Raw genomic sequence first — 10,846 nt, forward strand, 5'->3', positions numbered from 1 at the left:
AATAAAATAAAACCTACATACAGCAACAGTGTTTTGTGTTGTGTAGGCTCCTGTGATGTAGGTCATGGGCCCCGCCTGCTAGCCTGCTCCCTAAAATATCACTGGTTTGCTCATTTCTATATACAGTGGTACCTTGGTTCTCAAACTTAATCCGTTCCAGAAGTTCGTTCCGAAACCAACCCTTTCCAAAACCAAGGTGCGCTTTCCCGTAGAAAGTAATGCAAAACAGATTAATCTGTTCCAGACTTTTAAAAACAACCCCAAAAACATTGTATTTCACTATGAATATACTTCTTCTTAATTGTATTTCAGTTCAACAATTACTTTGATAAAATACATATTTTGTTATGTGCAAATGGCTTTAGATAATAAAGAAGAAGAAGAAGAAGAAGAAGAAGAAGAAGAAGAAGAAGAAGAAGAAGAAGAAGAAGAAGAAGAAGAATTTATTTATACCCTGCCCATCTGGCTGGGTTTCCCCAGCCACTCTTGGCGGCTTCCAACAGAATATTAAAATACAATAGTCTGTCAAACATCAAAAGCTTCCCTAAACAGGGCTGCCTTCAGATGTCTTCTAAAAGTCTGGGAGTTGTTTTTCTCTTTGACATCTGGTGGGAGGGCGTTCCACAGGGCGAGTACCACTACTGAGAAGGCCCTCTGCCTGGTTCTCTGTAACTTGGCTTCTTGCAGCAAGGGAACCGCTAGAAGGCCTTCGGCACTGGACCTCAGTGTCCGGGCAGAACGATGGGGGTGGAGATGCTCCTTCAGGTTTAGTGGGCCGAGGCCATTTAGGGCTTTAAAGGACAGCACCAACACTTTACATTGTGCTTGGAAACGTACTGGGAGCTAATGTAGGTCTTTCAGAACCGGTGTTATGTGGTCGCGGCGGCCGCTCCCAGTCACCAGTCTAGCTGCCATATTCTGGATTAGTTGTAGTTTCTGGGTCACCTTCAAAGGTAGCCCCATGTAGAGCGTATTGCAGTAGTCCAAGCGGGAGATAACCAGAGCAACTAGGTCATTAAATTACCATATAACATATATTCAATACAAAAAACAGTGACTATTTGTTGTTGACAAAGGACAGCTGGACATATAAAGGGCTTAGGGCCTCATCAAACCTAAATCTGGCCGTGCTCCTCCCTGAGCACTGGTGGGGGAAATAGGGACATTCCGGGATCAGATCAGAAGCTGGGATGGCTTTTGTCATTTCAGGACTGTCCCTAGAAAATTGGGACACTTGGAGGGTACATGCTTACGCCAAGCTGGGATGTGTCCTTGGATTGTGGCAACGCCTTTTGCTTGTCTGGATAGAGGAGAGGAGTGTTTCAGTGTGTGCAGAAGCTAGCCTGCTCTACAAAGATACAATGGTTGCTCCATTTTCTTCTGGCTACACCCAGCACTGGCTGGCAGCCCTTGGAAGGTAGCCCAGAATGTTGCCCTTGGGCTGGGAAAGCTTTCCGATTCCCTGATTTACATACTCCGATGACAATACTCTGTGGATTCCTCTCAGCTAGGAGAGGTGTGTTTTATTTGGTGTTTGCCACATTATTCGGGGTCAATGCGAGTGAAAACCAAATGCCACTGCTTGTGAGATGAGAGAACATACATGCCCAGAAAGATGATGTGGTGCAGCCCGGCTGAGGCTTTGCCACTTTATCTGATACGCAGGCTGAGACCTTACCTGCCTGCAGACTCTCACCAGAGTGGTGCATGCTCTAGTTATCTCCTGCTTGGACTACTGCAATGTGCTCCACGTGGGGCTACCTTTGAAGGTGACCCGGAAACTACAACTAATCCAGAATGCGGCAGCCAGACTGGTGACTGGGGCAGCTGCCGAGACCACATAACACCAGTCCTGAAAGACCTACATTGGCTCCCAGTACGTTTCTGAGCACAATTCAAAGTGTTGGTGCTGACCTTTAAAGCCCTAAATAGCCACAGCCCTGTATACCTGAAGGAACGTCTCCACCCCCATCGTTCAGCCTGGACGCTGAGGTCCAGTTCCGAGGGCCTTCTGGCGGTTCCCTCACTGCGAGAAGTGAGGTTACAGGGAACGAGGCAGAGGGCCTTCTCGGTAGTGGTGCCCGCCCTGTGGAACGCCCTCCCATCAGATGTCAAGGAAATAAACAACTATCTGACTTTTAGGAGACACCTGAAGGCAGCCCTGTTTAGGGAAGTTTTTAATGTTTGATGTTTTATCGTTTTTAATATTCTGTTGGAAGCCACTCAGAGTGGCTGGGCAGGGTATGTATGTATAAATAAATAAGTAAATAAATAAATAAATAAATAAATTTATCCCGCAGGTGGGAGAATGCATGTTTGAATCCCTTTTTCTACATCCATGTAGGAAATGGTGCATATGGGAGAGAAGTACGCTAATGTTTCATTCTGAAGTGCCAGTTTCTTCCTTCTTAAAGCTCAGGAAGCTTTCTACATGTGGAAACATTTAGGCTTGCAGGCTGGAGTGGTATAGTCCTGGCTGAACTAAACTGTAAATGTATATTCCTCTTGTTTGGGGTTTATCATGGACCTGTCTAAAGCTGCTGCAGTTTCTTGGTGGCTATGAGAATAAGGCCATGTTGCCTTTGGCAGCTCTCATGGAGGTAGCTACAACTAGACTATCATAGATGAGATCACCAGGAAAGCCATATTGATGTGTTATTGTGAATGTGATGATGGGAAAGAACGAATGGGAGCTAATTGATTGCATGTGCTGTCCTGGCCGCCATCATACTGCCTCTGGCAGTGGAGAAAGAACATTGCTGTTGCAGCTAGTAGCTATTGCATGCTTCTTTCTCTTTGGAAATGTGGGAAAGAACCTGCATACATTTGTGTGTGCACTTGGGTTATAACTTTTTGACTTTTTCTTTTTTTTCTTTTTAAAAATTTCTTTATTGCATTTTTAAAATTACAAAGAAAGCATGTATTCAACATTACATCCAAATCTTCGAAACTAAGAGAAAGAATACACACACACAAATACAAATACAAATAATTGAAAAAAGTATGTGTGTGTATATATATATATATATATATATATATATATATATATATGTATGTCAGGGGCTCAGGAGCAGAAGCACAGGGAAGGGAGGAAAGGGAGAGCGAAGGGGAAGAATCGGAGGGCAGCGTAGGAGAAGATGACAGTGGCCCGAGAGATTCCATGAGCCTCTCCAGCGAATCGGAAGATTCACAGAAGGGGGCGCCGGTGGCCAGGGCAAGGGGGGGTCCCAAGGGGGACACTCCAGAAGCAAGGGGCCAGCGGGGACTCCCAGAGCAGCAGTTGGAGATCAGGACCAGCTTCCCCACCAGAGCGTAGTGGGGGGGAAGAGTCCCAGATATCGGGGCCAGCGTCTCCCCCAGCAGGGAGGGAAGATGAGTCAGGGCTGACCACGCCTCCATCGGAGAGTCAGGCAACGGAGGGGAGGTCAGGTCCAGCCAGCATCCCGGAAGAGGGAAGCAGTGATAGAAGCAGTGTAACGGTCAGGAGGAAGGTCACTGGGTTGGCGCGAGAGCCAAGTTCAAATGTACAGGCGCGCGGGACAGCAGAGAACGAGGATTGGGAACCAGGTCCTAAAGCCCGCCGGAGGCAGGGGGAGGAGTCAGGCGACTCAGCGTCAGAAGAGTCCAGAAAGGGGAATGCCTCAGCGGGCAGGAGGACCCAGCGGAGGAGAGAGCAGAGGAAGAGGTGGAGCAGGGCTAGAATCTTAAACTGGTGTCAAGGGGGAGGAGATTCAGACGGAACTTCGACGGTCTAGGGTTTAAGACGTAGAGCTGCGCGCTGCGGCTTTGAAATGGAAACTGAACTTTAATAAAGACTTTTGTACATAACGACGACCCGGCGTTGGTCCTCTGTGAGCTGGGACCTTGGGGCAGCTCTGACAATATATATATATATATATATATATATATATATATATATATATATATATATATATAATATTTCAAGTACACCAAATTATTCAAAGGATACAAACAGTGATTTGGTTATTCTATACGCCAAGTTCCCAGAAGGAGATGACATTTGTACTCCTTCCTTCCTTTCATCTTAGTTGTGAAAAAAAGGTCTCCCATAACGTTACTACTCATAAGAATTAGCACTTTTAAAAACTTTGTGGAAATTTTACAGCTGTCTGGAATTTCCTAAAACCGTATTGGAGAATCACTGGAAGCTGGAGCCATCCGTACTCCAGATACCTGGAAGTAATCAATGCGCAGAACGCGCAATCAGAGTAATGTGGGAACTTTATGGTGCTTGCAGCAGAAACAAAGACAAGCTGCAATCTCAATTTATTCTAAGCAATAAGAAGTGATGTCCAATGTACAAAACATTGTACAAGTATTGGGGAAATTGTAAGCTCTCTTTTTCCTGCATACATGCTATGCACATTACATAACTATGCACATTACAGTTACGTATATAAAGGCAAAGGGACCCCTGACCACTAGGTCTAGTCGTGACTGACTCTGGGGTTGCGGTGCTCATCTCGCTTTATTGGCTGAGGGAGCTGGTGTACAGCTTCCGGGTCATGTGGCCAGCATGACTAAGCCGCTTCTGGCGAACCAGAGCAGCACATGGAAACGCTGTTTACCTTCCCGCCGGACCGGTATCTATTTATCGACTTGCACTTTGATGTGCTTTCGAACTGCTAGGTTGCCAGGAGCCGGGACCGAGCAACGGGAGCTCACCCCGTCGCGGATTCAAACAACCGACCTTTCGATCGGCAAGTCCTAGGCTCTGTGGTTTAACCCACAGCGCCACCCGCGTCCCTTACAGTTACATATACATATACAAAAATCAATTTCCTGATTTCGGGGTGGCCTTATTTCACAAGATTTAGAAATGACAGTACGTTCCAAGTTCTTCTAACTTAGCTACAGGAACATGAAGTTGTAAAAAAAGTTACAACCCTAGTGTTATATGCAGGAACAAGACGAGGCCATGGAGCTGTGCAGTCTTGTTCCCCACCTCCACATTTACCTTGTAAAAAGTATGTATCAGGATAATTTAAGAAGAGAATGACTGGAGAAAGTGTTGTATGGAAGGCAAATTTCTGAAAACTCCATCCATGTTCAGTACAGCATTTCTTTTCAAGATTTCTACAGTGGCTGGTGCCCTCTTGTGGCAAATGGTTTGATCTGATAATTATACCCTTTTTAAAAATTACCACTGAATATCATTGATGTGTGTTGTGCGCATGTTTTTTGTAGCTCTTTCCCCTCGTCTAAGCAAGGAAAGCAGTCCTCTCTCTCTACACAAGGGGTCATTCAAGAGCTACATTTTCAACCATCGTCTATCTCAATCCCTCAGGCAAATTCATTCACAGTCTCGGTCACATTTCACTGTTGGAAGAGAAGGAAAGCAAATATTCCAGCAAGAACATGGAGAAAAAAGCCCTTGTTATGTACTGAGTTGAATAGGATCCAAAATGCAGCAGTCTGATTGGTCCTAGAACAATAGGATCCAGAATGCAGCAGTCTGATTGGTCCACAGGAGCCACCCAATCCGGCTCCAGGTGGAAATGAATCCGCAACCTAATTGGCCTACAGGAGAATCCTGGAATTAGCCAATCATATGGGGCCTATTGCGTAAAATAATGTATATAAAGCAGACACTCTGGGGGAACATCCATTCCTCTTCACCACTATGAGCTGAATAAAGAGCATGAAATCCACTCTCAACTCTGAGTATATTTCAGCCCCGATGTGAAAAGGGCAGGAATGTGTGAATTCCCATTTCCTGAATTCCTTGAGGGAGGGTGGCATGATTTAAAAATGAACCCTTCATTAAGATCATTGCACATTCAATTCTAAAACCTCCACCCAAGCTAACTACCTGTTGAAGAGGTGGAAGAGCCTCTGGTCCTCTAGATGTTCCTGGACTCCAGCTTCCATTGGCCCCAGCACACATGACTGCTGGTCAAGGATGATGGGAGTTGTAGTTCAACAACATCTAGAAGACTAGAGGTTGACCCCTCCTTTTATGGGACTATTTTGGTGGCTTTAAATAGAGATTAGAGTAGCCTTTCTTAACCTTGGGTTCCCAGATGTTGTTGGAACTAAAACTCCCATCATCCCTTCTCACTAGGGATGATGGGAGTTGTAGTCCATCAACATCTAGGGACTCAAGGCTGAGAAAGACTGCTATGGAGCCTCATCCCCCCCCCCCAGTACCACTGACTTAGCCAGTCTAGTTTATCTTAAAAAATAAAAAATTCTGTGTAATTAGAATACAGCTATACATAGGCTGCATCGAGACAGAATCCCACCCACAAAATAAGAGATCACTGCATCAGATTCCCCAACTGAAGTGGATTCTCTCCACCCCACCTAGCAATTTTGTGGGAAGGAAAGCGACAGGAAAGTGTTCTGGAAAGTGCGGGATACTATCACTTGGTATAACCTCCCTGCAAACAAATCAGAAAAGATTCATCATAGATGGTATATGTCGCCAGATAGGTTGGCAAAAATGAAAAAAATTGGGTGATAACAGGTGTTGGAGGTGTAATAGAATGATTGGAACATTATACCATATGTGGTGGTCATGTCCGGAAATTAAGAAATATTGGAATATGATACATGAGGAAATTAAAAAGCTAATAAAAAAAATCACATAATAAAAGAGCAGAACCATATTTATTAGGAATTTTGAATGGTGACATCCCGAATGACAAAATTAATATTTTCTTGTATGCGACAACAGCAGCGAGAATGTTAATAGCCAATAATTGGAAAGGGAATTACGTTCCAACCAAAGAAGAATGGCTGAATAAATTATGTGAATACTTGGAATTAGCAAAGCTGACTGATTTGATAAGACAAAAACAAAAAAATATAATCCAGAAGCATTGGAAATGTTTAAATGATTATTTATGAAGACAATGATTAAGTGTAAGGTATTGGTTGTGTTTAGAATAGATTTATGAAAGATTTAGAAAACTTATTGATTAGAATATTTGTATGAGATTGTTTGGGGAAAATATGGAACAACAGATACAATTTTGCTTAAAATGTATATAGGAAGTGCAGTGTAAATGATGGAAGTCAATCAATGAAATTTTATTATTGAGATATTTGTAGAATAAATTTGGAAGAAATACTTCCAATTTTTCTTCTTTTTCTTCTTCTTTTCTTCTTTTTTATATATGTGTACTTATCTGAAATATATATGTATGTATTTGTATTTTGTAATAATTATGTTAAATAAAATTTAAAAAAATTTTAAAAAGAAGAGAAAGGATGCTCAATCAGCCAATGCCATATAACCTCCCTGCAAACTTTATGCAAGCAAAATCAGGATGAGTGCTCTGGTCACAAAATGGGTCATTTGGAAGTGATGACAATTCTCAGCCTTCTTCTGTACCCTATTAGGAGTACAGTAGTACCTTGGTTTGCATATGTTTTGGATTACAAACACGTCACATTCAGAAGTGTGTGTCCCGGTTCGCAACCTTTTTTTGGATTACAACCCAATTTTTTTGGATTACGAACAAAAAAAATTTGGAGGGCCCATTGGCAAAAGCACGCCTTGGGTTACAACCTGTTTTGGTTTAGAAACGGACTTTCGGAATGGATTATGGTTGTAAACCAAGGTACCACTGTAGTTTGATTTTTAAAGGTAGCCTGATTTGTCACCTGAGAATTATGCATCCATGTCTTGACATTTGAAAGGAGGGGGAGACCTATTGTCAGAGAAATCAATAAACTTGGGCTTCAATATTAAAGCTAACAAACTTTGCTCTGGTTAGCAGTTGAAGTGTGTATGTCAGTGGTTTTCAACCAGTGTGCCGTGGCACCCTGGGGTGCCTTGAATGATGGTCAGGGGTGCTGGGGGCAACCCTGGCCTCTGTCCCTCTTCCCTTCCCTCTCTTCCTCTTGATGCGCTCTCCTCCCAAAGGCTTGTTGCAGCAGCCCTGGCTACAAGCTCCCTGGGTGAATGGTCCCTCAGGGGATGCTTCCCAGGGCCCTGTGGGGCAGTGTGAAGAGGCACCACTCTTTGGGGTAGGGGGGGCAGCTCAGGGACCAGGGGCAGCAGCTGCAGCTGCCCAGGGGACTCCCTAGGAAAGAGGGGAGGCTGAAGAAACACTCCACAAGGGTGTTTGAAAAAGGGCGAGGCGCGGCCAGCTCTGCAGGCAAGGGGTGACATAACTGGGCTCCTGAGCCCCACAGGGGTGCTGCAAAAAGAATGTAGTTGGTCAAGGGAGCCGTGGACTCAAAAAGGTTGAAAACCTCTGGTGTATGTAACAAATGATTACACATTACAGTGTGTGCAAGGGTGCAGTTTGTTTGGTTCATATTCTGCCCTAGCCATAAATAATAATAATAATAATAATAATAATAATAATAATAATAATAATAATAATTTTATTATTTATACCCCGCCCATCTGGCTGAGTTTCCCCAGCCACTCTGGGCGGCTCCCAATCAAGTGTTAAAAACAGTACAGCGTTAAATATTAAAAACTTCCCTGAACAGGGCTGCCTTAAGATGTCTTCTGAATGTCAGGTAGTTGTTTATCACTTTGACATCTGACGGGAGGGCGTTCCACAGGGCAGGCGCCACCACCGAAAAGGCCCTCTGTCTGGTTCCCTGCAGTCTCACCTCTTGCAATGAGGGAACTGCCAGAAGGCCCTTGGTGCTGGATCTCAGTGTCTGGGCTGAACGATGGGGGTGGAGACGCTCCTTCGGGTATACAGGACCGAGGCCGTTTAGGGCTTTAAAGGTCAGCACCAACACTTTGAATCGTGCTCGGAAACCAAGAACCAAGTTGTGCCAAACTGTTCTAACCCATGTAGCCAGAGTGCAAGAAAAGCAAAATAACAGCCAGGCAAGCTGATTTCCAAAGGGCAAATATATTTTAGTAACTTGCTGAAATCTTCTTGCAACATCTAACTTTGCAGTGTATTTGAGGAAGTGAGCCGCATGCTTGTTTTGTGTCAACTACTGTGCAATCGGGACACGGGTGGCGCTGTGGATAAAACCTCAGTGCCTAGGACTTGCCAATCGTATGGTCGGCGGTTCGAATCCCCGTGGCAGGGTGAGCTCCCGTCTTTCGGTCCCAGTTCCTGCCCACCTATCAGTTCGAAAGCAACCTTAAAGTGCAAGTAGATAAATAGGTACCGCTTTATAGCGGGAAGGTAAACGGCGTTCCGTGTGCTGTGCAGGCTTGCCAGAGCAGCAATGTCACACTGGCCACGTGACCCAGAAGTATCTGCGGACGGTGCCGGCTCCCGGCCTATAGAGTGAGATGGGCGCACAACCCTAGAGTCTGTCAAGACTGGCCCGTACGGGCAGGGGTACCTTTACCTTTACCTTACTGTGCAATCAGCACTGGACAATGTTCAGAACACCATTGCACAGATGGGCAAGGTGATTCTCTCGATATGCGTATCAGGAAAAAAATAAGTGACGCTGGCATGTTTTAAATGATTATCTTATGTTTTGATTTCCACACTATTAAAAGCAAGACCCCTTACAAATGGGGCAGTGTGATGATTCAGATAGCTCAGTTGGTAGAGCCCGAGATACTTAATCTCAGAGTTGAGGGTTTGAGTCCTACACTGGGCAAAAGATTCTTGCATTGCAGGGTTGGCTTAAATGACCCTCATGGTCCCTTCAAACTCTAAAATTCTATGATAGTAACCAGGAATGACTAGCTTCATTAGGGAGGCTATATTTAAGAATAGACCATTTCTTCTTAACGGTCTTGTGGTAGCATTGCACTTCCTCAGTGTTCTCAGCTTGCCCAAGCATGCAATTTTAGAAATAATTTGCTTCCATCACCAAAGAAAGGTTTTAGTGATTAAAGTGAGCAAGCGACATCATACAGCCACTTGTGCAAGGCACATTCGAAAAAATCATGACGCTATGTAAAGTGCAAAAGCAGATTTCCAAATGTAGCCGAGTTGCCTCTCCTGCTGGCTTACGTTAAACACAGCAGAAAACGGATTTAGCGGTCAGTTGCTGCCGCCATTGACGTCTCCTGAGATTTGGTAGAAACTTCCTGCTGTGTAGGACTCAAGAGATGGCAACTGGCATCCAGGTAACTCAGCTAACATCAAAGAAACTGCAAAAAGATTGTTATCGGTTGTAATGTCACAGGGGGTCAAGGGCTTTGTATACCACCACCCAAACCTGCGCGTCACTTTTATTTACACAGGATATATAGGCAAAGGGGAACAAAAGTGAAGCATACAATTACTGATCAATTATAATGCCTTTGTTAAGAACAAGGGGATGGGTGTCTTAAGGCAGGAGCAACTGAATGTTTAATAATGAGAGGGACATTAAACACATACTTTTAATAAGCACTTGAGACTTAAATTGAATGAAGGCAGCAAGCATCCTTTCCTGAGGTTAAACAAAGAATTGTTTTGGTTAACATAAACACAGCGCCATCATGCCTGATGCTGTATAGAACAGAGGCAACACAACCCAGGATCTTAAAAATCTATGAAAATGGGTTTTTAAAAGAAACTGACATGATCTGAAGACAATATAGCAAGACTGTGGCCCAGAAACAACAATGGTGGATAAATCTTTTTAGTGAAGGGATTTAGAGGGGATGTAGGCTAGCTTAATGACCATAGGGTAAGGTTGTTTTGAATTTTTTTGGGGTGCAATTAGGGAAACAGCTGCAAGATGTTTTCAGTGGGGAGAATAGGGGGAAGCAGCAATTTGCCATATTGTACCGAAGTACTGGTGAAAACAGGTTGCCTCCCTTTAGAGGGGTTATCTGTACATTCAAAAAAATTAGACTTTGCACCTGCGTAGATATTTCTGAATTTTCTAGAGCTAGTCTAGTGGTTGTGATCTTCATCACAAAACTAAAGTCAGGCTATGTATATGA

The sequence above is a fragment of the Podarcis erhardii genome, assembly GCF_964252035.2.
Source record: "Podarcis erhardii genome assembly, chromosome: 2".
In the NCBI taxonomy this organism is placed as follows: domain Eukaryota; kingdom Metazoa; phylum Chordata; class Lepidosauria; order Squamata; family Lacertidae; genus Podarcis; species Podarcis erhardii.